At 39.0% G+C, this 21,817-nt stretch overlaps 1 pseudogene across 1 annotated transcript; it reads left to right on the top strand.

Annotated features, from left to right (window-relative positions):
• The first annotated feature begins 15,688 nt into the window (after positions 1-15,688).
• LOC149174476 (LEAF RUST 10 DISEASE-RESISTANCE LOCUS RECEPTOR-LIKE PROTEIN KINASE-like 1.2 pseudogene) lies at positions 15,689-17,517 on the top strand (annotated as a pseudogene). Its single transcript, XR_016258302.1, has 3 exons — positions 15,689-16,056; positions 16,189-16,215; positions 16,355-17,517. The product of XR_016258302.1 is annotated as an LEAF RUST 10 DISEASE-RESISTANCE LOCUS RECEPTOR-LIKE PROTEIN KINASE-like 1.2 pseudogene (transcript).
• The last annotated feature ends 4,300 nt before the right edge of the window (positions 17,518-21,817 follow it).

Genomic DNA, 21,817 nt, shown 5'->3' with positions numbered 1-21,817 from the left:
TACTTCTATCTGAAGTACATTTTATGTTGTAAGGGCTATGGTAATGATATGATCTAAACTATCATGTGCACCTTTGGATACAATGTTGGATCAGAATCATGAGCCCTGAAATGACTTATCATTGTATAATCTGATAATGGATGAGCTAGATATGATTTCTAACGAACGCTTTATCCTTTATATGTTATGATTTTGGTATGTCTGAAGTTTGGAATAGCTACGAAGTTATAAATAAGTATTTACAGATCTATACATTGGTTCGCTTTGGTGAAGGTGCGTATACACACTGGTTCACTTTGGTGAAGGTGTGTATACATGTCGGTTCGACTCTTCCAAGTAGTGTATTAATCCAGGTGGATATTGGTGGCCACCCACCTATTCCACTTGGACCCCCAACATTGTCTCTTTTAGTTTTTCAGTTTCCTTAATTGTAGCACAATTTACTATTTATGGCAATTTTTCGGGTCCTAAACTTTCGGAGCCGTTTTGAGGCCCTAAACGACGTTTTTAGGGGAAACAAAGAGACTGAAAATGTCCCAAACGAAACAAGCCATTTTCTTTTGGCTTACTTTTCGAGATCTTGGAAACGAAGTATTATGATAGCCAAATGAAGATCCTATGCCAAAGTTACGACCTCGGGAAGTTGATATACCAATTTACCCAAACGGGGTCCACAGTTTTGGCGCTTCACCTCCTAGGGTTAGGTTTTTGGATGTTTAGGGTTTTGCATTGTTTATCAATAATAAATATGCCTTTGAACCTCAATGTAACTTAGTCTAGAGGGATGTAGCCACCACATCTCTTCTCAGAGATAAGCTACCATCACTCAAGCTAGTCTTATTTCCATTCTGTTTGTAAGCATACTTCAGTATTTTTCTATTAATGAAAGGAAGTGTTATTTCTTCTGCAGCTCTATATTTATGGTTATATCTGTAATTTTTTGTGTTCTTGTTTAAATCCAGATCATATATGCAAAAGAAAATCTTGATGTTCAGAGATGACTGATCTATCTGATCAATGCTACTGTTTTACTATTGTCTATCAATGATGTCTTCATTAGATCTAAATGTAGAACTAATTGTATAAGGAGATTGAGTCTAATTGATTGATTCAATAAGTGAGAAGGGTGATCTTTTATTCTGTCTGTTTAGAATTCTGTAGTTTGACAGTAGATTTTCATAATGCTACTAGTTGGTACAGTTTTTGGCTCAGAAGTTTTATGATTCAGTATTTTTAGAGGTATACGTAGGTTGGCTTAAAGGGAGTAGCATATACATGAAGGTTGGCTTCATTGAAGTAGCATATGCATTCTTACATAAGATTTTTGAGGTTGTAGTTGGTTCTGGTTGTTGATGCAGTGTTCTGGATCTTTGTACTGGTTAGAGTGATCTGTCTATTCTAGTTGATTAGTTGAATTTTTTATTTAGTGTTGGTTGAATGAGTTTTCAGTGATTTATTGATTCAGTTGTGATAGATTCATAAATCGATGATTGGGTGATTTAGATATGTTAGAGGTTTAAGTGATTGATTGATTCAGTCGTGGTTGATTCAGAGATTGATGACTGGGTTTCAGTGATTGGTTGATGAAGATGTATTTGTTGGATGTATTGCAGTGGTGATTGATTTTGAGCTTCAATGTTACTGATGGGTTCAATATGAAAATTTGATGAAACATGGACTTCATATTGTATTTATGTGTACCAAGAGTATCCAGTTTGAAAATTTATGAAACGTGGTCCTTAGAGGATATTGAGGGTTGGAGCCTTCATTGAGGAATTTGAAGCTTCCTGCCAGTAGTGACTGGTGATTAGATCAGGGGGTTGGAGCTCCCTTCCATTAATAGCTGGAGAACAAGTGAAGATGTTAGGCCGACGCCCACTTATTGGTAAACATATCAGCCAGTACAAGAGCCAGGGGGTTGTAGCTCCCTTCCAGTAGAAATTTGAGAATGAGAGAAGGTTGTAGCCTTCTGCAGGTGGGTGTATGTGTACTAGTATGAGTCTGCACCAGTACAGGATTGTAAACAACTTATTATTTATATTAAAAAGAAGGCATAGACAATAGCAGCAGATGGTTTTTCTCTCGCATTAGGTTTCCACCTTAAATCTTGGTGTTCATCTGTGTTACTTATTTGTTATGGTTTATTTTGTTATTACTGCACATGGTTACTGTATAATGTTTAATAAAGTACTAATGCACTGATTAAAGATAAACATACGATGAATTAACTGAATCATAAATTCACTAGATATACGTTGGTTGCCTTAAGAACATTTGTGTGCACATGCGAGTTCCCTTCACTGAAGTAGCATATATAAATCTAATTACGAAATGGAAAAACTTATTTATTTGTAAACACTGATCCCCCACCCCGCCCCCTCTCAGTATTATTCCCAACAGAGAGAAGGCCCACCACCAGGGCAGTGACCTTCAAGAGACCCAAGACATAAGATTCCCTTGAGCAAGCAGAAAAAGAGGAGCTATAGGATAAATAGGGGTACCTACAAGAGAAATAGGAGATGCTACAGGAGTAGAAAAAGGAGCTACAGGAAGGAGCATCCACCTCAAAAGCAGATGAAAAAGACCTCTAAGAGCTTCAAGAGCCTGATCCATAGCCCATATTAGAATCCCACTACAAGTTTGCTGAAGGAGGTAGGATCATACCCTAGAAGTTCACTATCCCACTCTTCTTTGAATTAGAAAAGGAAAGAGGAAAGACACATAGATGGATGCAGATTGCCAAATCCAAAAATGTAGAAGATGTGGGCCTAATGGATGAACATATCAATGAAATGGGCAAGGAATTAAGTGATCTAAAACTGAGGGAGTCAACCATGGGGAAACAACTATAGGTAGAAAATACAAGACCGAAATAATAAATGCAAGAGAAGGAAACACAACTTGCCACTATGGCAAGTCTCTCTATAGAGGACATATGATGCAGGAAGCCATCCAAATCATATGCTCTTTTCCTCAAGGAGAAGTGGCTACAATTTCAAATTAAGACAGTAGCATAATATGGGTATTTTCCTTTCCAATACTACATTCAATTCATTGAGTTTTAAAAAAAGGTTAGTATGAAGGAAAGAGAAAAACTAGATGAGTTTTATATGCATAATCTAATCCTAACATATCTTAATTTTTGGGACACCAATTCAATATTTGGAGACATGCAACTCATGGCATTAGCATCTTTGTTAACACATGAGGAAATAAGGGTTGAAGAGGTAAAGAAAGTGATGAAAAGAAAGAGAAAGAGCCATTATACATCAGAGAAGAATTGGTAAGCCATGCAGCTGTCACCAACAATCACAACCTCATATCCTTTGGTTTTGATCTAGAACCTAAGTAAATAGCAACCCAAGAGCAAGTCATTCTACATTTTGAGCACACTTTTAGAATGACAAGAACAGAGAGTCTACAAGCTTGTCAGAGAAGGTGGCATGGCTTACCCCATAGTCTACAAATCAGAGAGTATCACTCTCTAGAAAGGTTAAATAATTCCTTGGAAAGAACCCCATTGTACAAAAGAATCATGAAAAGGCTGAAAATCAAATGGATAGGACTCAAACATAGTCCATCTTTGCTATTGGGCTTACAATAAAAATGAAATTAGGTAGAGGAACAAAAGGTATGGACAACGATAGAGGAAAATGTAGGTTTTTATCCACAGGGTGGCACACCATGTGAGGTGCCTTAGGATGTCAGAGAGGCCACCGGGGCCATGAATGAGCTTCATATGGATGACTAAGTTTATCATAGGATAAGAAACGCCTTCAGCAGGGGGGTGATGATGAGTCCCATCAATAGATATATCTTGAAGTTCATTATGCTGTCCTCCGACCTTAAAACTATCTTTTTCTCACATTAATTCACTTTTTTGGTTATAATATGCTTAGCAAGAAGAGTAAAATGTGTTTGTCATAGTATGTGGCCTAATATGATTAAATTGCATGAAAAATAATAATTTTTGAGGCATTTACTATGTAGGGGCTTGATGGAGACAACCAGGAGGGAATCTAGGGAGGATTTTCCACCACCTTAAATCTATAACTTAGCTTAAGATCACCAAATCCTCACTCACAAGATCAAGTTCAATAACAACCGAGTAACTCTAAGTGCATGAGAAGCTCAAGGAGGAAAAGATCCACAATTTTCGAGATTGAGGGAATCACTCCTATTTTCAAGGGAGCTGCTATCAGCTACCCTTTTGTATAAATAAACGAGTTGAAAGGCTCATTAGTGTCGGGTTGTGTTATATTCTTTCCATGACTAGCTTACCTAGTTAACCGGGGGGTTAGAGGGGGGGCAGAGCCCCCCCTTCGTTGTGTTGATTGCACAGCGGGGGGTGGGTAGCCCCCCTCTACGGGGTTCAGGGCAATGCCCGGGGAAATTTTTTTTTGGACCCTATATTAGGTGGGCGGACCTACCTATGGTTTTGTGCATGGTTTTCGCACATGGTTTTGGGCACGATGGTTTTCAGTCCATGGTATTGGATGCTTCAGCGTGTATAAATATGTATTGTAACATTGAAAAGGAATATAATGAAAAATCAATCTGGTAGTCCCGGTTTTGCGATCGAGGGGAAAATCTCTATGTATATGTGTTTTATGTGTTATGCCATCACATTGTTTATTTTCTGTGTTTTATAATTCGTATGAAGGTAATTTTTGTATGGGGTTAATACCTACATTTGGTATCAAAGTTGTTTTGGCTTCAAGGGGACACCTTTTTTGCTGAGGGGTTTCGCTCGGGCCTGTGGTAGACCTTGTTCAGTGGGATATCCGCGGGATTGATTCTGGTGGTGAAAGAAGATGGCAAGCAGTGGAAAGATAGAGATCAAGAAATTTAATGGTCAGAGTTTTGAGTTATGGAAACTCAAGATGGAGGAGTTGTTGGTGGATAAAGATTAGTGGATCGTGGTGGATCCAGGTACTAAACCAATGGGAGTGTCCGATGAAGAATGGAAGAAGTTGGTTTGGAAGGCAAAGAGAACAATATGATTATGTGTCTCAGATTTAGTATTGCTGAATGTATCAGGGGTAGCTACGACGAAGGCTTTGTGGGACAAGTTAGGGACTTTGTATCAATCTAGGTCTCTAGTGAATAAATTGTTCCTACGGAAAAAGCTGTATAACCTGAGGATGAAAGATGGAGACTCGGTGACAGAGCATCTGAATGCATTTAATACTCTCGTAAGTCAGTTATTGTCTGTTGATATTAAAATTTTAGATGAAGATTAGTGCATTAGTTTGTTGTGTTCTTACCAGATTTGTGGGATAGTATGGTTATTACAATAGGTAGCAATGAAACTGCCTTACAGTTTGATGAAATAGTCTCATCCTTGTTGACGGAGGAGATGAGACGGAAAAATATGGAGAGCTAGAATGGTGATGCCTTGTCTGTACGAGGATGGTCCTAGAACAGAAACAAAAATAAGTCATCGAGTGGGAAATCTAAATCTAGAGGGAGATCTAAATCTCCAGGAAAACCTATAAAGGTGGTGTGCTAGAAATGCGGAAAGGAAGGGCACTACAAAATGGATTTTAAATCTAAAGCTCCTAACAAAGGAATGGGATATGATGATGCTCCTTTTGCAGAGGCGAAAACCACCTCAGATGAAGGTAGGGATGTGTACTTGGCTTCTTCAAGTACACATGTAGAACATGAGGCATGGTTGATTGACTTAGGTGCATCCTTTCACTTCACTCCCCATAGAGAGTGGTTCTGCGAGTATGAGAAATATGATGGTGGTGATGTCTTCTTGGGGGATGACATGAAGTCTAGAATCATTGGTTGCGAAAAATTCAAGTTGAAGTTGTAAGGTGGAAGGATTAGAACACTTCCAGGTGTTTTGCATATTCCTTCATTAGCCAGAAATCTGATTTCTGTAAGCACGCTGGATGATGCAGGTGTAAAAACAATGTTTGAGAAAGATACTTGCAAGATGGTTTGGGGAGCACTGGTATTGATGTGGGGATTTTAGATTGGAACTCTGTACAAGCTGCAAGGTAGCACTATTATTGATGGGTGCAACAGTTTTGTGGTTCCTGAAAGTGGAGCAGAAAATCTATTGGTCTCTGGAGAAAACACCATGCTATGGCATCAAAGGCTTGGACATATTGGAGAGAAGGGCCTTCGAATACTTTATGGTAAAGGTATGGTAGAAGGTATGACTAATACCTCTCTAGATTTTTATTTATGTGAAAATTGTGTATATGGGAAGCATAATTAGGTGAGTTTCCCCTGTAGTGGTAAAAGGGCGAAACAGATATTAGAGCTTGTGCACAGTGATGTATTTGGACCTGTGAAGGTTCCATCATTGGGTAAGACTGTGTACTATGTATCATTTATAGATGAATTCTCAAGGAATACATGGATATATTTCCTCAAGAAGAAATCTGAAGTCTTTGACAGGTTTAAATAATTTAAGGCTCTGGTGGAAAATGAGATAGGGAAAAAGATAAAGGTGCTGAGGGCAGATAACGGTGGATAGTTTTGCAGCAAGGAATTTGAAGAATTCTGTAGGAAGTGTGGTATAGCACGACAAAAGACTACTCCATACACACCTGATAAAAATGGAGTTGCAGAAAGAATGAATAAGACGTTGATGGAAAGGGCAAGAAGTATGCTCAGTGGTGTCGGGTTAGGACAGGAATTCTAGGCAGAGGCAGTGGAGACAACATGTTACCTAGTCAATGGATCACCTTCATTAGAATTGGAGGATAAGACTCCACAAGGGGTATGGACTGGTCAGAAACCCTCTCTTTCACATCTGAGGGTATTTGGATGTGATGCATATGTACATGTTCCAAAGGAGAAAAGAACAAAGTTGGATAGTAAATCTGAAAAGTGCATCTTGATTGGGTATAAGGATGGTTTAAAGGGTTATAAGCTTTGGAACCTAGTAACAAGGAAGGTTGTGTACAATCGAGATGTGGGGTTTAGAGAGGCGAAAAGTGTTATTAAACATGAAGTCCCATCAAAGGAACCTGAGAAGATAGAGTTTGAGCTAAAGGAGGAAGAATCAGACTCCACAATAGAAGAGGAATCAGAAGATGAAGAGCCACAAACTCTGGTTGTGAGAAGATCAGTTCGAGAAAGAAGGCAGCCAGAAAGGTATAGTCCATCTACTTTCTGTTCAAATTTTGCTTTATCTATTACCAATGATGATCCAAGAACTGTGAAGGAAGTAATAGATTCAGAGGATGGTAATCTCTAGAAAGAGGCCATGGTTGATGAAATGGCATCTTTGCACAAAAATGAGGCTTTGGATTCGGTAGAGTTGCCAGCTGGAAGGTAACCCATTGGCAGCAAATGGGTGTTCAAGAAGAAGACAAATGCAGAATGAAAGGTGGAGAAATACAAAGCTTGGTTGGTAGAAAAAGGTTATTCCCAGGTGTCGGGAATTGATTTTGGTGATATTTTTTCTCCTGTTGCCAAGGTAGCTTCTATTAGATTACTTTTATTTGTTGCTGCTGCTTTTGATTTTGAGGTAGAACACATGGATGTGAAGACAACATTTCTTCACGAGGATCTGGAAGAGGAGATCTACATGAAGCAACCTGAAGGCTTTGCGGTGAAGGGTAAGAAACAACTAGTATGCAAGTTAAAGAAGTCTCTATATGGGTTAAAATAGTTACCAAGGATGTGGTATTAGAAACATTTATACGGGGACTTGGCTTCACCAAAAGCAAAGCAGATCACTATGTGTATTTTAAATTAAATTGTGACCGTGTTATTTATCTAGTCTTGTATGTGGATGATATGTTGTTGGTTGGAAATGAAAAAGAAATTATCTAGGATTTGAAGACCCAATTTTCCTCCAAATTCGACATGAAAGATCTTTGTGCTACAAACTATATTTTGGGCATGGAAATTAAAAGAGATCGGGCAAAGAGGAAGCTCTGGTTAAACCAAAGGAAGTATGTCGAGACAATACTACAGAGGTTTAATATGTAGGATAGTAAACTGGTGAAGGTTCATATTCCTGTAGGTGTGAAGTTATCTGCTTAACAGTGTCCCAAGACACAAGAAGAGGAAGAGGACATGTCCCGTGTTCCATATGCAAGTGCATTCGATAGCCTGATGTATGCAATGTTCTGTATTAGACCAGAAATTACACATGTAGTGGGAGTATTGAGTCGGGTTATGTCAAAACCTGGGAAGGAGCACTGGACAACAGTGAAGCGGGTTTTCAGGTATTTGCGTGGCACTAGTGATTGTGGTTTGTGCTACCAAGGAAGACCAGGATTTGACATAGTGTTGTATATTCATGGCTTTATTGATGCAGACTAGGCTAGAGATCTGGATCAGAGAAGATCTACAAGTGGGTTTGTGTTTAACCTATTTGGAGGTGCAGTTAGTTGGATGAGTAAGAAACAATTTCTGTAGTGGTACTATCAACTACAAAGGTAGAATACATGGCAGCCACTCATGCAGCAAGGAAGCAGTTTGATTGCAGAGATTGTGTTCAAGTATGGGGTTAGTACAGGGAGCTATAAGGATAGACTGTGACAGCCAAAGTGCAATTTTCTTGGCAAAGAACCCTCATTATCATTCAAAGACAAAGCACATTGATGTTCAGTATCACTTTGTGAGGGATATGGTAGAAGAAAAAAAGGTGTTGTTGGTAAAGGTGGACACTTTGAAGAATACTGCAAATGCATTGACAAAATATGTGAGCTCTGAGAAGTTCTCTTGGTGTAGAGAAACAATGGGCGTTGCAGGGCTGGATAAATTACTAAGCTCTCCTGTGGAAAGAAAACAACAAATGGGAGAATGTTGGGTTGTGTTATATTATATCCATGACTAGCTTACCTAGTTAACCGGGGGGTTAGAGGGGGGATGGATAGCCCCCCTCTATGGGGTTTGGGGCAGCGCCTCGAGGAAATTTTTTTTTGGACCTTATATTAGGTGGGCGGACCTACCTATGGTTTTGTGCATGGTTTTCGCACATGGTTTTGGGCACAATGGTTTTTGGTCCATGGTATTGGATTCTTTGACATGTATAAATATGTATTGTAACATTGAAAGGAATATGATGAAAAATCAATCTGGTAGTCTCGAATTTGGGATTCAAGTGAAAATCTCTGCGTATATGTGTTTTATGTGTTATGCTCTCGCATTGTTTATTTTCTGTGTTTTAGAATTCGTATGTAGGTAATTTCTATACAGGGTTAAAACCTGCAATTAGGATTCAAATTTTGATTCAGCTAGGAGTATCTATTGAGCCGAGGGCTTGACCTTGTTATTACTAACTTTCATATGATGTATGAGACTACTATTTTCTGCCAATGATCAGTTTGTTATTGAGTTGCATCTAAGCTAGTTCTAGAGGGATGAAACCCTTGGGTTTGGGCCCAACCTAGATGCTTTATTCCCTCTTATGTATTTATTTCTTATGCTTGTTTCAAATCATTTATTGAATTTCTTTTGTTGCATTAGATGTTAAGTTATAAAAACTTGTGATTGCAGGCTTCCTTATCACCTCTCTTTTAGGAAAAGTGTTGGGAAATATTCACAATCAAAGTCCAAAAATATTTGTTTATGATTCCTTGAAAATAGGTAGATGTTAGTTATCATTTTTCATATTTACTTTCTGCAACCTAGGAGTTAGTTCAATTATTAGAGTAGCATTGTGAAAAAGAATAAGATTGTAGTCAAATTAAACTCATCTTTTCCATGAAAATTTATGTCACTGTGTTATTGATCATTTAATGCACGCAGTGGGCTAGTTGCAGGGTTGTGTTGACCTACAGGGGTGGCCACATCTTCTCATATCCACTTAGACTTATCCATCTTCTCCCTTTACCCTTCACACTTCTCTCAAGCTCTTTTTCCATAATGATATCAATATGTTTAGGCAATTAAGGACACAGTGGGCATCCACCTTAGTGAAAGACAAACCTCTGAGCGGTCTTAGGCTTGGCTAGGAGGCTTCCCCAACCTTCATTCACTCCCTCCTACCTTCATCCATCTTCTCCTTCCCTCACAATACCCTCAAAAGGCTCTCAAAACCCCTCCTGTAGCAATATCGGACCTCCTTTAGTAGCACCTATAGCACCATTTTCCTCCACCTTTTTTGCTCCTGACTTCAACCTTAGCTTAGTTAAGATGAATAATGACCCCCAATTTGTGATTTTATGATCTAGAGAAGCTCTTAGACCACTCTAACCTCCTATTTTCCTCGCTGCAAAAAAAAGTAGAATTAGTTTTTTTAATTCACAAGCATGTTACAAGTTAGATTTTTGATTTTCAAGAAACTGTAAAGTAGATCAATGATACATGCAAGTAGGTTATTGATTTTATGAAATGTGAAAAATAGAGTAGCTTCACTTCTACAAGTAGACTAGCGCTTTTTCATCAGGTGTTTTCACTATAGTTAAGTTGGAGGAATGGTCTCTGAACATCTTGATCTGATGTCGTGACTAAGGGTGGCATGAGTAGAGCTTAACCTACTATGCATACAAAATTGTGACCTCTAAATTTGTATGAACCCCAGGTTGATAATTTAAGTTGAGGAACCCTTGGGAGTTACAACACTTTAGGTGCAATACCAAGGCTCATGATGCATTACAACACCCATGGTGTGGCTCTTAAAGAACGATGTGCAACTCTAGTGGATGGAAGAATGTCAAATACGTTAGATATGCTAAAAGAGAAGATGGTCATTGTGCATATTCTGATTTTTCCAGATTGGGAGAAGGAGTTCCATGTGCATGTGGATACCTCTTCCAAATCCTTGAGGGCGATTTCAGCACATCCAAGAGAGGGAGACTCAGATCATCCAATTTCTTTTGCTAGTAGAAATTTTTACACAACTAAATAGAACTACACAACCACATAGAGGGAAGGGATTGCATTAGTATATGCTCTACAAAAGTTTTGAAACTATATTTTGTGAAACAAGTTCAAGTTGTATACAAATTATTATGTGTTGAGGTATTTATTTAAAAAATCTAAGGTTGGGAGGGCACATATAAAGATGGCTACTGTTATTTCAAGAGTATGAATTTGAAGTAGTTTTCAAGTTCAACAAGTTTAATGCAGGTCTAGATCATTTGTCAAGCATCACCATAGGAGAGGAAACTAGGAATCTAGAAGATAATTTGTCATATGAACAATTGTTTGTGATAACAATGGTGGATGATTATTTTATTGATATTATGCAGTTTCTAAGCACAAGAATTGCTTCAGTAGAGTATATTGACGCATGAAAAAATAACCTAGTGGTAAAATTTGTAGATTACTATTTTATAGTAGGATGCTTATATAAGTTGGGAGCCAATGGCATATTGTGTAGCTCAATGATGGAACTGGTACAAGTTAATACAATGCAATAATATGTGGTTAGACGAAGAGAAGAAACAAGCCTTAACTAGAAAAATGAGATTGTGCATAGCAGTCAAGCAAGTGTACAATGCGATAGTTAAAGAACCAATGGAAGTGGATGTCCCAATAGAAGGCCAAGTAACCAAGATCAAAGAAGCCATTAAAGGACTAAAAGAGAAGGTAGAAGAGTTGAAAGCACAGTAGAAGCCATCCACCCCACCTGAAGAAAAGTAGCACCAAGAAGATGAGGAGAAGGCCATTGCCCATTTTCTGTCGATGAAGACTTTGGAGGATGCGTGCCATACTACCTATGAGGGAGGGTTGAATCTTTAGGAAAAGTTGTTAGAGAACTAAGAGTTGTAGGACATTACTCAGAAAATTCGTATTGCTGAAGAAAAGGAAAAAATAGTAGTCACTAGTTTGAGTGGAATGCCAGTGGACGAGAAGAAGACTGCCATAGAGGAGAGTTGCAGTTGGACAAGGTCATCAAACAAATGAGGTTGACACATCAAGAATTGGCACGGAAAGTGGAAGCTTTGTAGGATGAAATGTTTTAGATTACCAATGAGGTTGGGTAAGAAAAAATAGTTTTCAAGACTATAGTGGAAGAAGGGGAGACCTGTATCGCCACTACAATGGAAATTCAAGTATCCATAAGATTAATTTTGCATGCTACTAAAATGCATGCCAAGTGTAACCACCTCCTCCCACATTTACCCAAGTTCACCGATCTACCATGTTAAACATGTGATGAAGAGCTACTATGATATGACTCAACCTCCTAAGTATAGATAAGGAAGTGGAATCGATGAACTAAAACTTTATTGACTTCCCGCATGTGCTACATGACCTCCAAGGGCTAAACCACCCTTCTAGGTGACCAAACCCTAAGTTAAATTTCCTTTTTAGCATCCTAGACTCCCAAACACAGACATAACACTGCTTAAACTTGACTGTAACCCTCCAGTCCCATGCATAAGCCTACAAGGGAGTGACTGCAGTCTTTTTCTCTCATTTCTATGCATGCGACTGCAATATCTGAGCCACTTTTTAAGGGCTAGTCTCCAGACCACTGCCCAAAACTTGATGAAACTTTCCAAAACAATAAAGGACACAAAGACAAAGCTCCCAACAAAAAGCTTGATCAAGGAATTGGCCTAACCAATCCTAACCATGGCATACATTTTGTCAAACACATTGTGAACATGCAATCTACAGGTTATAAATGCATATTTGAACATAGGGGTCTGATACCTTTTTTAAAATCAACAAGAAGGCCTAATTCCTTCTCATAATGGCTATAATAACATCCATTAGGTCATGCATTCAATAACCATTCATTTATCAATGAAAACATGTTAAGAGCCATAACTGGAATATGTCATGAAACCGTGCTTATAACCAACATATAAGCAGAATAATAATAGTGATAGAACCACCATCAAAACCACTTAATAACAAGTACATTTACTCATAGAATATAAGAGGAAAAGAGCTCTTATTAATATATGTAAAAGCCAACCAAGTAAGGGACTTCCATGTACTACTTGACCATAGATTGGGCTAAACCAAATCTTTCTTTCAGCCAATCACCCTTGTGCCATAGTCCAAGCATGAATGTGGGGCTCACAACAAAATAATCAGGGCTTCCTCATGCTTTACCGCATATCCCGCCATTACCGGTCATGGGATTTCTAGTCTTGAAACCCTCACCTGTACAATAAGGATTTACTGCAATCTCGCCATTACCGGTTAAGGGATTCCTAGGCCAAACAATAAAACTACCAGGCTTTACCACGATCCCTGCAAAACCAGTCAAGGGATCACTAGGCCCTAAATAAGCATGGATTCCTTTGGATTTCTTCACCAATACCTTAAGGAATTTTCCTATCTCCACCCTTAGACTTTACTGTGCATCCCACCATTATCGGTCAAGGGATTCCTTGGCCCTTGGGAATTTTTTTGAGACCAACTCACCCGATTCCAAAACCATTCTGCAATCCAGCTCAACCGAATGAAATAACCCCACCACACCATGGCTATCCGGAAATGGCAAGGCAAGGATTAAAACCACTGTCACACCTGGAAAATCCCATGCCAATGACAACAAGAGAACAAAATACACACATGCATATATCATGCATGCCAAAAATAGCAAGGAAATCATACATGCAACTTAATGCCTACAAAGTAATCTCGTTGTAGCCGCTTGATCCAAATATTCCTTGCTTGATCTTTGCTTCCCTTTGCTTTCTTGTCCTTCCTTTACCTTCATTTCTCTAATACTAGAGTGCTCCAAGAATGCTCTAAGTGAGAGAGAGAGAGAGAGAGAGAGATCCAAGCTAAAATTGACAAAAGGTTGTGAACTGATCCTCAGAAGCCTTTTTATTATTGAGGTTTCTATTTTCTTCAATTTCCATTATTTTTCCTTCGCTTTCCTCCTCACATGAAACTTGTGACCTTTCACCTTCCTTTTCTCATAATTTCCTTTATTTTCATAAATAAAATGCCAATTAATGCCTTTTCCAACTCCTTTGTCAATTTCCTTAGACATAATAAACCAAATGAACACCCACTAGAATGTTTTGCCCAACATTCATCTTGGAATACATGTCCCATGACCTTAGTCTTATTTTACCTTTATTAACTTTATTACATGAACTTTTAACCCGGGGCTATTACACCAAGGTTGAAACAACGAGTGATGCCCATAAAGCATTGGAGGAGACAACTATGGAGAAGATCCCCTCGCTGTATAGCGACTGAGTGGTTAAGGATAATCCACAAGTGAGCATTGAGGGCCTATTGGGGCCAATTTAAGTAAAAGAACTTAGAGAAATTTTGATGGAATTTTGACATTTTTGATGGAATTACGAGTAGAAATGAAGATCAAGAGATAACGCAAAGTGCCAGTGTGCATGAATGTTGCAAAAGCATTAGAGTGATAAATTGTTGCGGAAGGAAAGAGCATGCACAAAGGATTGACGCACAAGGCAGTCGAGTGAAAAGAAGTTAAGATTGATTGAGTCTTTTGGACCAACTTCGATTAGGTAAAGCATATCACTTGTACCTACACATGGTAAATATTTTCCATGGTAGTAAGGCCAGCTTGGGTCCACATAATTATCTGTAAACATGTGGAAGCAAGGTTTATCAATTGGATTAGTACCACATGAGTAAAGAGTCCACTTCTAGGAGATTTATCAACTTATTGAGCAAGTACCTAAGCGGTTTATCAACCCCAAAGCTAGCCACTCAAGTGTTTATCAAACCTGTCAACTAATCTTTCAAGTAGTTTGTCAACCCCAACTAGTATCCTAGTGGTTTATTAGTTTCAAGGCTAGCTACTACCCAGGGGTTTATTAGCGCTTTGAGAAAGCACCAAACTGGTTTATTAGCCTTGGGTAGCACCTCAGTTTCACAACTCCATTGAACTCTCTCTAGTAAATCAATTCATAGGCACATTCGCAGGCCTCAACAAACACAGGCATATCCAAGCAGAACATAGAATATCATGGGTTGTCTCTTCTTAACAAATTCACATTCGCTACCAACTCTCTCCTGTTCAACTCCTTGTGTCCATCTGCTTGCTTCCTTGCATGAATCCATCCTTCATGAATGTCTCTCTCCCACGCCTTGTCTCGCCTTGAGCTTCTCCTCTTGTACATCATGTGTGTTGATTACGCCGACGTTTCTATGAGAATTGAGACTGCATGCTCGTCATTTTACTTAGGAAGGCCATTTCCTCAATTCAATGTTGCACTAACAATGCTATAAATATGTCAAGGAGATACGTGGTGAACTAAATACAATGGTTTGGTTTACAAGCAATTCATCCTCCTTAGTCCTTTCAATGGATGTCCACTCCCTTTAGCTAGTCAATGTATTACATTTCCACATCATTTATACGAATTGCAATTCATAATAATATTTACAAAAAGGATTAGCAAAAAAAATTGTCAAAATTTTTTAATTAAATATATTTTTTTAAACTAATTTTCAACATTTTTATTTGTGACTATTATTAAAAATATGTTAAAGTATTTCATATAAGTTAAATCCTTACTACACCATCCACCTAATATATTATTGATAATTTAGTTAAAATTCTAAAAATCCCATTCCAAACTAAACAGGTAAATTCAAATTAAAAAAAAAAAAAAACCAAAATAATTTTTAAAAATTTAAATTAAAATAAAATACACATTAAAAAATAATAATATAATCTTGTAAAATGTGAATATGAGAACACAGAACAAAATAAGCAACTTTTCTCAAAATAAAAATGTCGAAGCAACTACTCTCAATTTTGGAGTTCCGACTCTCATTTTCATGTTTCGGATGGATACACTAATCTCACGCTTTGGAAGCATTGCGCTCAAATATTTGTTCCCAGTGAGAGAAAATTTAATGCATGTGGTGATCAGTGGTTCTACAGTTTTAATCTACCTTTAATGTATGTTGAAGAGTTAAAGACGCCCTCCTGTAATGTATTTCAACTTCCAGTTGAGAGTCCCCTAGATGATTTGGATGGTATTGATATTAACACTTTACGAGAGAGTGGTTTTGAGGTAACATGGTTGGTCGACCCGAACAGAGCTCAAATCTGTGAGGCTTGTTTCAATAGTAACGGGACATGTGGTTATGACATTTCAAATCTGACAAAGTTTCAGTGCATTTTTCCCGATAACACATGGACTTCAGACAAATGCTCCTCCAATGGTGGGTTTACTCATCGGCCTCTATAACTGCCAATATGTAAAGATATATGAAATATTCTATTCTACCAGTTCGTATTATGTCTTCAGTTTCCCTATGCACCCTCTTACTAAAAATTGTGGATCCTTGATACAGGAGGTCGAAACAAGTCAATTATAATAGTTAAATAGGATTTCTCCTTATTCAGTATCTCCGATTTATCAACTTCAATGTGAATTTGCAATTTTTTTTTTTACAATTGATACTCTCTGAGGAGTTGGAGAAAGTTCACATTGATATTAATCTCTTCAATCCACATCAGGCTGTTCCATTGGAGGAGCTGCGCTCGTAGCAATAGCAGCAGTACTGTTCTTAAGGTTCTATGCCAGGAGGAGAAAAACTCTTAGCAGGGGTCTTGCTAGTGGGGACATGGAAGCAGCTATGCTCCCTTGGTGTGAGATAGGCAATTTGCCAATATTTTCTTATGAAGAACTTCAACAGGCTACAAATTGCTTCCATGAGGAGAACGAACTTGGGGATGGAGGGTTTGGGTCGGTCTATCTGGGGAAACTTCGGGACGGACGAACTGTGGCAGTAAAGAGACTTTACCAAGATAACACTCGGAGGCTCGAACAGTTCATCAACGAGGTGAAGGTATTTTCGACCTTGAATCATCCACATGTTGTTCGTCTTTATGGCTGCACCTCTGCAAATAGTCCGGAGCTGCTGCTTGTATACGAATTTGTCCCAAATGGGACCCTAGACGATCATCTTCATGGCGACCGCAAAAACCCCAATGGATTACCATGGAATGCCCGCTTGAACATTGCTATTCAAATTGCCGAGGCCTTGGCTTTTCTTCACAGCATTGATCCGCCTATATTCCACAGAGACGTGAAATCCTCTAATATTCTCTTAGACGAGAATTTCAATGTCAAAGTGGCAGATTTTGGGCTTTGCAGAATTGTGCCTGTCAACGCCTCACATGTCACCACTGCTCCACAAGGCACACTAGGTTATGTTGATCCGGAATACCATCAGTGCTATCAATTGACGGAGAAATCCGATGTCTACAGCTTCGGAGTCGTTTTGGTGGAGATCATCTCTGCCAAATTAGCGGTGGACATAAATCCGAATAGAAACGAAATCGGTCTTGCTAACATGGCGAAATCAAAGATCCAAGAAGGGGCTTTGCATGAACTAGTGGATCCGCAGTTGGAGATTGAAGCAAATCATGAGCTGAAGGTCACAGTTAGTGCAGTTGCCGAGTTAGCCTTTCGATGTCTTGCGTCAGAGAGGGATGGCAGGCCACACATGACGGAAGTTGCTGCTCAGCTCAGGGAAATCAAACAATCGTGGGATACCTCCACTGATCCAGGTGAACAACAGTTTGGATCGTTTTCAAACAGCAAACAACCATTATCTACCATCTCTGTACAAGACAACTGGTCCAGTATAAGCTCCACCCCTAACATCAGTGCATAAATTTCTCCCTTATATACAATGTTTAATCTGCAGTTTTCCACTTTGGTTAGGATTTTGTTGGGTATTTTTCAATGGGAGAAAATACCAAAAACCAAGATTCAATCACACAGAGGCAATGCTCTGTTTTACCTCCACAGGATATTTTTGTGCACAGAGAAGCTTAAAAATTTCACAGAGAAACAGAGTAATTCACCACCATAAAAAAAATTCTAAGAATTTACTGAACTGGGTTTACTGCTGTAAATCCCCTTTTACATTCACTGCTGTAACAAAAACTTTACTGCTGTAATATAAAAATTTACATAAGTTTACTGCTGTAAAACAAATTCATTATACGCTCATGGATTTTACAAAACCTTCAGCACATAAAACATTACGGGCTTTGTTCTCATTTCACCTTGCGTTTTCACCGTTCCATTACAAAAGGTCAAAACAAAACATTACCAAATATTTCTTGTGCACTGCTGTGCATACATCCTCTGGTTCTATTTCGCTGCTGCGAACACACCAATATTCTTTACCTCCCGTGTGTCATACAAAATAATATAGAGCACACTATATTTTTACTGCTCCATCGTTCCTCTTTCAAAATAGTCAAATGCACGAGCCCTTTTCATTTTTTGAAAACAAAATAAAAAAAAACACAATTACTTTTACGTGCCGTAAAATATTTTTAACACCCATGCCTTTCTTTAAATGCACCATACCTCCGATACATATAAAAACATTAAAATTTAAATCACCTACCAATACTTCTACGGGCACATTAACTACATTATTATTGGCGGTCAACACAAAATTGAATTCACTCCACGCAAGGCTTTTAATATAGGCTCGTATGCATCTTCAATCAATCAACGGACGAAAATACGGGAGCAGATCCTACGGTGGAGAAAGATATCGGAAGCCCTCACTTGAGTGAACGATAGCTCCCGATATGTCAGAGTTGCTTACGTCAGGCGAGAGCCACGTGCCAGCACCAAAACGCATCGGAGGCCAATATACGGAAACAACTTTTCGTGGGAAGGCGGTGCGATATGCCCTGGGCGGTTTGTGGTTTCATGCTGGTGGTTTTGGGTGAGAACGCACGGCTGCGTTGAAATTATAACTTCAACACTCCCCTTTAATTTCAACTGCTGGCCATTCGGTCATACCGAGACACTTTCTTAAAAATTCAAAGCTTCTCTGATCCAGCGGCTTTGTCAAGATGTCCGCAACCTGTTCTTGAGTCCTGCAATGTTCCAAGACAATTTCTCCATTGTTCACCAATTCTCTGATGTAGTGAAACCTTGTATCAATGTGTTTCGTTCTCTTATGAAACACTGAATTCTTTGACAATGCAATAGCTGAGCTATTGTCACAAAAGATCACTGTCGCTTTTGCCTGCTCTTGGCCTAAGCTTCTCAACATTCTTCTCATCCACACTGCTTGACATGCTGCTGTTGTAGCTGCCACATATTCAGCCTCTGCTGTAGACAATGCTACAATGGACTGCTTCTTAGAAGCCCATGAGATGCCTCCTGAACCCATATTAAAAACATAACTGGAAGTTCTCTTCCGATCATCTACACTTCCAGCCCAATCACTGTCAGTGTATCCAACCAAATCTGAATGTTCTGAGGCATGATATAGAATTCCAAACATTTTAGTGCCTTTGACATACCTCAAAATTCTCTTTGCTGCCTGCCAATGTGCCTCCTTTGGCCTCTCCATAAATCTGGAAATCAAACTAACAGCATACATTAAATCAGGGCTAGTTGCTGTTAAATACATAAGGCTGCCCACAATGCTTTTGTACAGGCTAGGATCAAAATCCTTGCTGTTGTCCTCTCTGCTGAGCTTTAATCCCATCACTGTGGGAGTGATTGCTGCCTTGCATTCTTCCATCTTAAATCTGCCCAAAACTTGATTTACATATCTTGCATGAGATATAAAAATTCCTTTTTCATTTTGATCTACTTCTATGCCTAAGAAGTATCTCAACAAACCCATGTCAGTCATTTCAAATTCATCCTTCATGACTGATTTAAAATTCTCAATAAGATAAATATCATTTCCAGTGAAAATAACATCATCTACATGCAAGACAACAATTAAAATTTTACCATCCTTTTCCTTGATGTAGACTGTGAGTTCTCCTTCACATTTGTCAAATTCATTATCCAATAGATATGAATCTATCCTGCTGTACCATGCTCTTGGCGCTTGCTTCAGCCCATAAAGAGCTTTCTTCAATTTGCACACTTTGTGCTCTTCACCTTTCTTCTCATATCCGAGAGGCTGTTCAACATAAACCTCTTCCTTTAACACTCCATTTAGGAATGCTGATTTCACATCCATTTGGTAGACTTTCCATTTGTTTTGTGCTGCTATGGACAGCACTGCTCTCACGGTTTCCATTCTTGCAACCGGGGCAAAAGTCTCCTCATAATCTATTCCATACTGCTGCTTGTAGCCTTTGACAACCAGCCTTGCCTTATGCCTTTCAATCTTGCCTTCAGCATTGCTCTTGGTCTTGTAGACCCATTTGACTCCAATGACTTCTTTGCCTTTTGGTAACTCAACCAAATCCCATGTTTTGTTTCTCTCTATGGCATTAATTTCCTCATCCATAGCTTCTATCCATTTCCTATCTTTAATTGCATCCTCGAAATGAATAGGATCATCAACATGACAATACAAGGCAAATAAGGAATTCATTCCTTCATCATAAATGTCACTTAGATTTCTAAATTTCTTACCTCTTTCACTTGGTGTGCAAGTGCTTGAAGATGCACTTGAATTTCCTCCTTGTGGTGTGCTTGGAGAAGCACTCTCATTGATCCTCAATGGTGTCCCTTGCTGTCCTTGTGTTGGCGCTGCTGTTTGGGGATGCATTTCAGCCACCTCCTCTTCATCTTCATCATGAGACAAACAGTTCTTGACATTCACTGTTTTCTCTATGCTTCCATCCCAAGCTTCTTCCTCAATGAATTGAACATCCCTGCTGACAAAGAACTTCTTGGTAGATGGAATGTACAACCTGTAGGCTTTGGATTCATCACTGTATCCAATGAAGATGCATTTCTCCCCTTTTCTGTCCAACTTCCTCCTTAGCTGATCTGGTATGTGTGCATAGGCCACACACCCAAAAACTCGCATGTGGGTGACTCCTTGCTTTCTCCCACTCCATGCCTCTTCTGGCACTTTGTTCATGACTGCTTTTGTAGGACACCTGTTCAATATATAAACTGCACAATGTACAGCTTCAGCCCAATACTCATTTGGCAAATGCTTTGCCTTCAGCATGCTCCTCGCCATATCCATGATGGTCCTATTCTTCCTTTCAGCAACTCCATTTTGCTGCGGAGTGTACCTTGCTGTAAATTGCTTATGAATTCCATTTTCTCTACAAAACTTTAGGAATTCATTTGAGATATACTCACCTCCTCTATCAGTTCTCAATACTTTTATGTGCAGCCCGCTTTGGTTCTCCACAAGTGCTTTGAAATTTTGGAATTTTTCAAAGACTTCACTTTTGTTCTTGAGGAAATATATCCAAGTCTTTCTTGTAAAATCATCAATGAATGTCAAGAAATATAGGCTGCCAACTAATGATGGAGCTTGCATTGGTCCACACAAATCTGAGTGGATAATCTCTAAGGGTGTCTTTGCCCTTATGCTCTTCCCTGATGGAAAACTTTCTCTGTGTTGTTTTCCCAAAATGCAGCCTTCACATAGGCTGTCCGGTTTCTCTATCAATGGTAATCCCTTTACCATTCCTTTTCTGCTCAATAAGTTTAGGCCTCCAAAATTTAGATGCCCGAATCTCAAGTGCCATAACCAGTTCTCATCCTTTGGCACGCTTTGGAAGGCCTCTTGGGTGACTGCTGTCATTTCCTTCTTGTTCTTCAAGTCTGCCCTGATCCGGAGAGGGAACATCCTGTTCCTTGTCATCTTCACTTCAGCAATGCATCTTTTGCTGGGTGGTATATCCATGATGGTGCACACATCATATACAAAGTAAACATTGTAACCCTTTTGGATAAGCTGTCCAACACTCAATAGGTTACATCTCATTCCAGGGACATAGTAGACATCTGCTATGGTTTTCCTTTCTCCTTGTTTTGTAAATATTTTTACCTCCCCTTTTCCCATAACAGACACTTTACTATCAGTTCCTAGTGTGACCTCTGATTTCAAATTCTGATTTAAGGCTGAAAAGAGGGCTATATTCCCTGTCATATGGTTGCTGCAACCTGAGTCTAAAAACCATATGTCCTCACTATGTGTTTCAGCCATGTTACAAGCTAACAGGACA

Source organism: Pinus tabuliformis, chromosome 4_1 (assembly GCF_031772625.1).
Source record: "Pinus tabuliformis cultivar Carrire ecotype Pingquan chromosome 4_1, CPIR1, whole genome shotgun sequence".
In the NCBI taxonomy this organism is placed as follows: domain Eukaryota; kingdom Viridiplantae; phylum Streptophyta; class Pinopsida; order Pinales; family Pinaceae; genus Pinus; species Pinus tabuliformis.
Note: the sequence above shows the minus strand (reverse complement) of the source record. Positions and strands in the feature narration are given on the sequence as shown.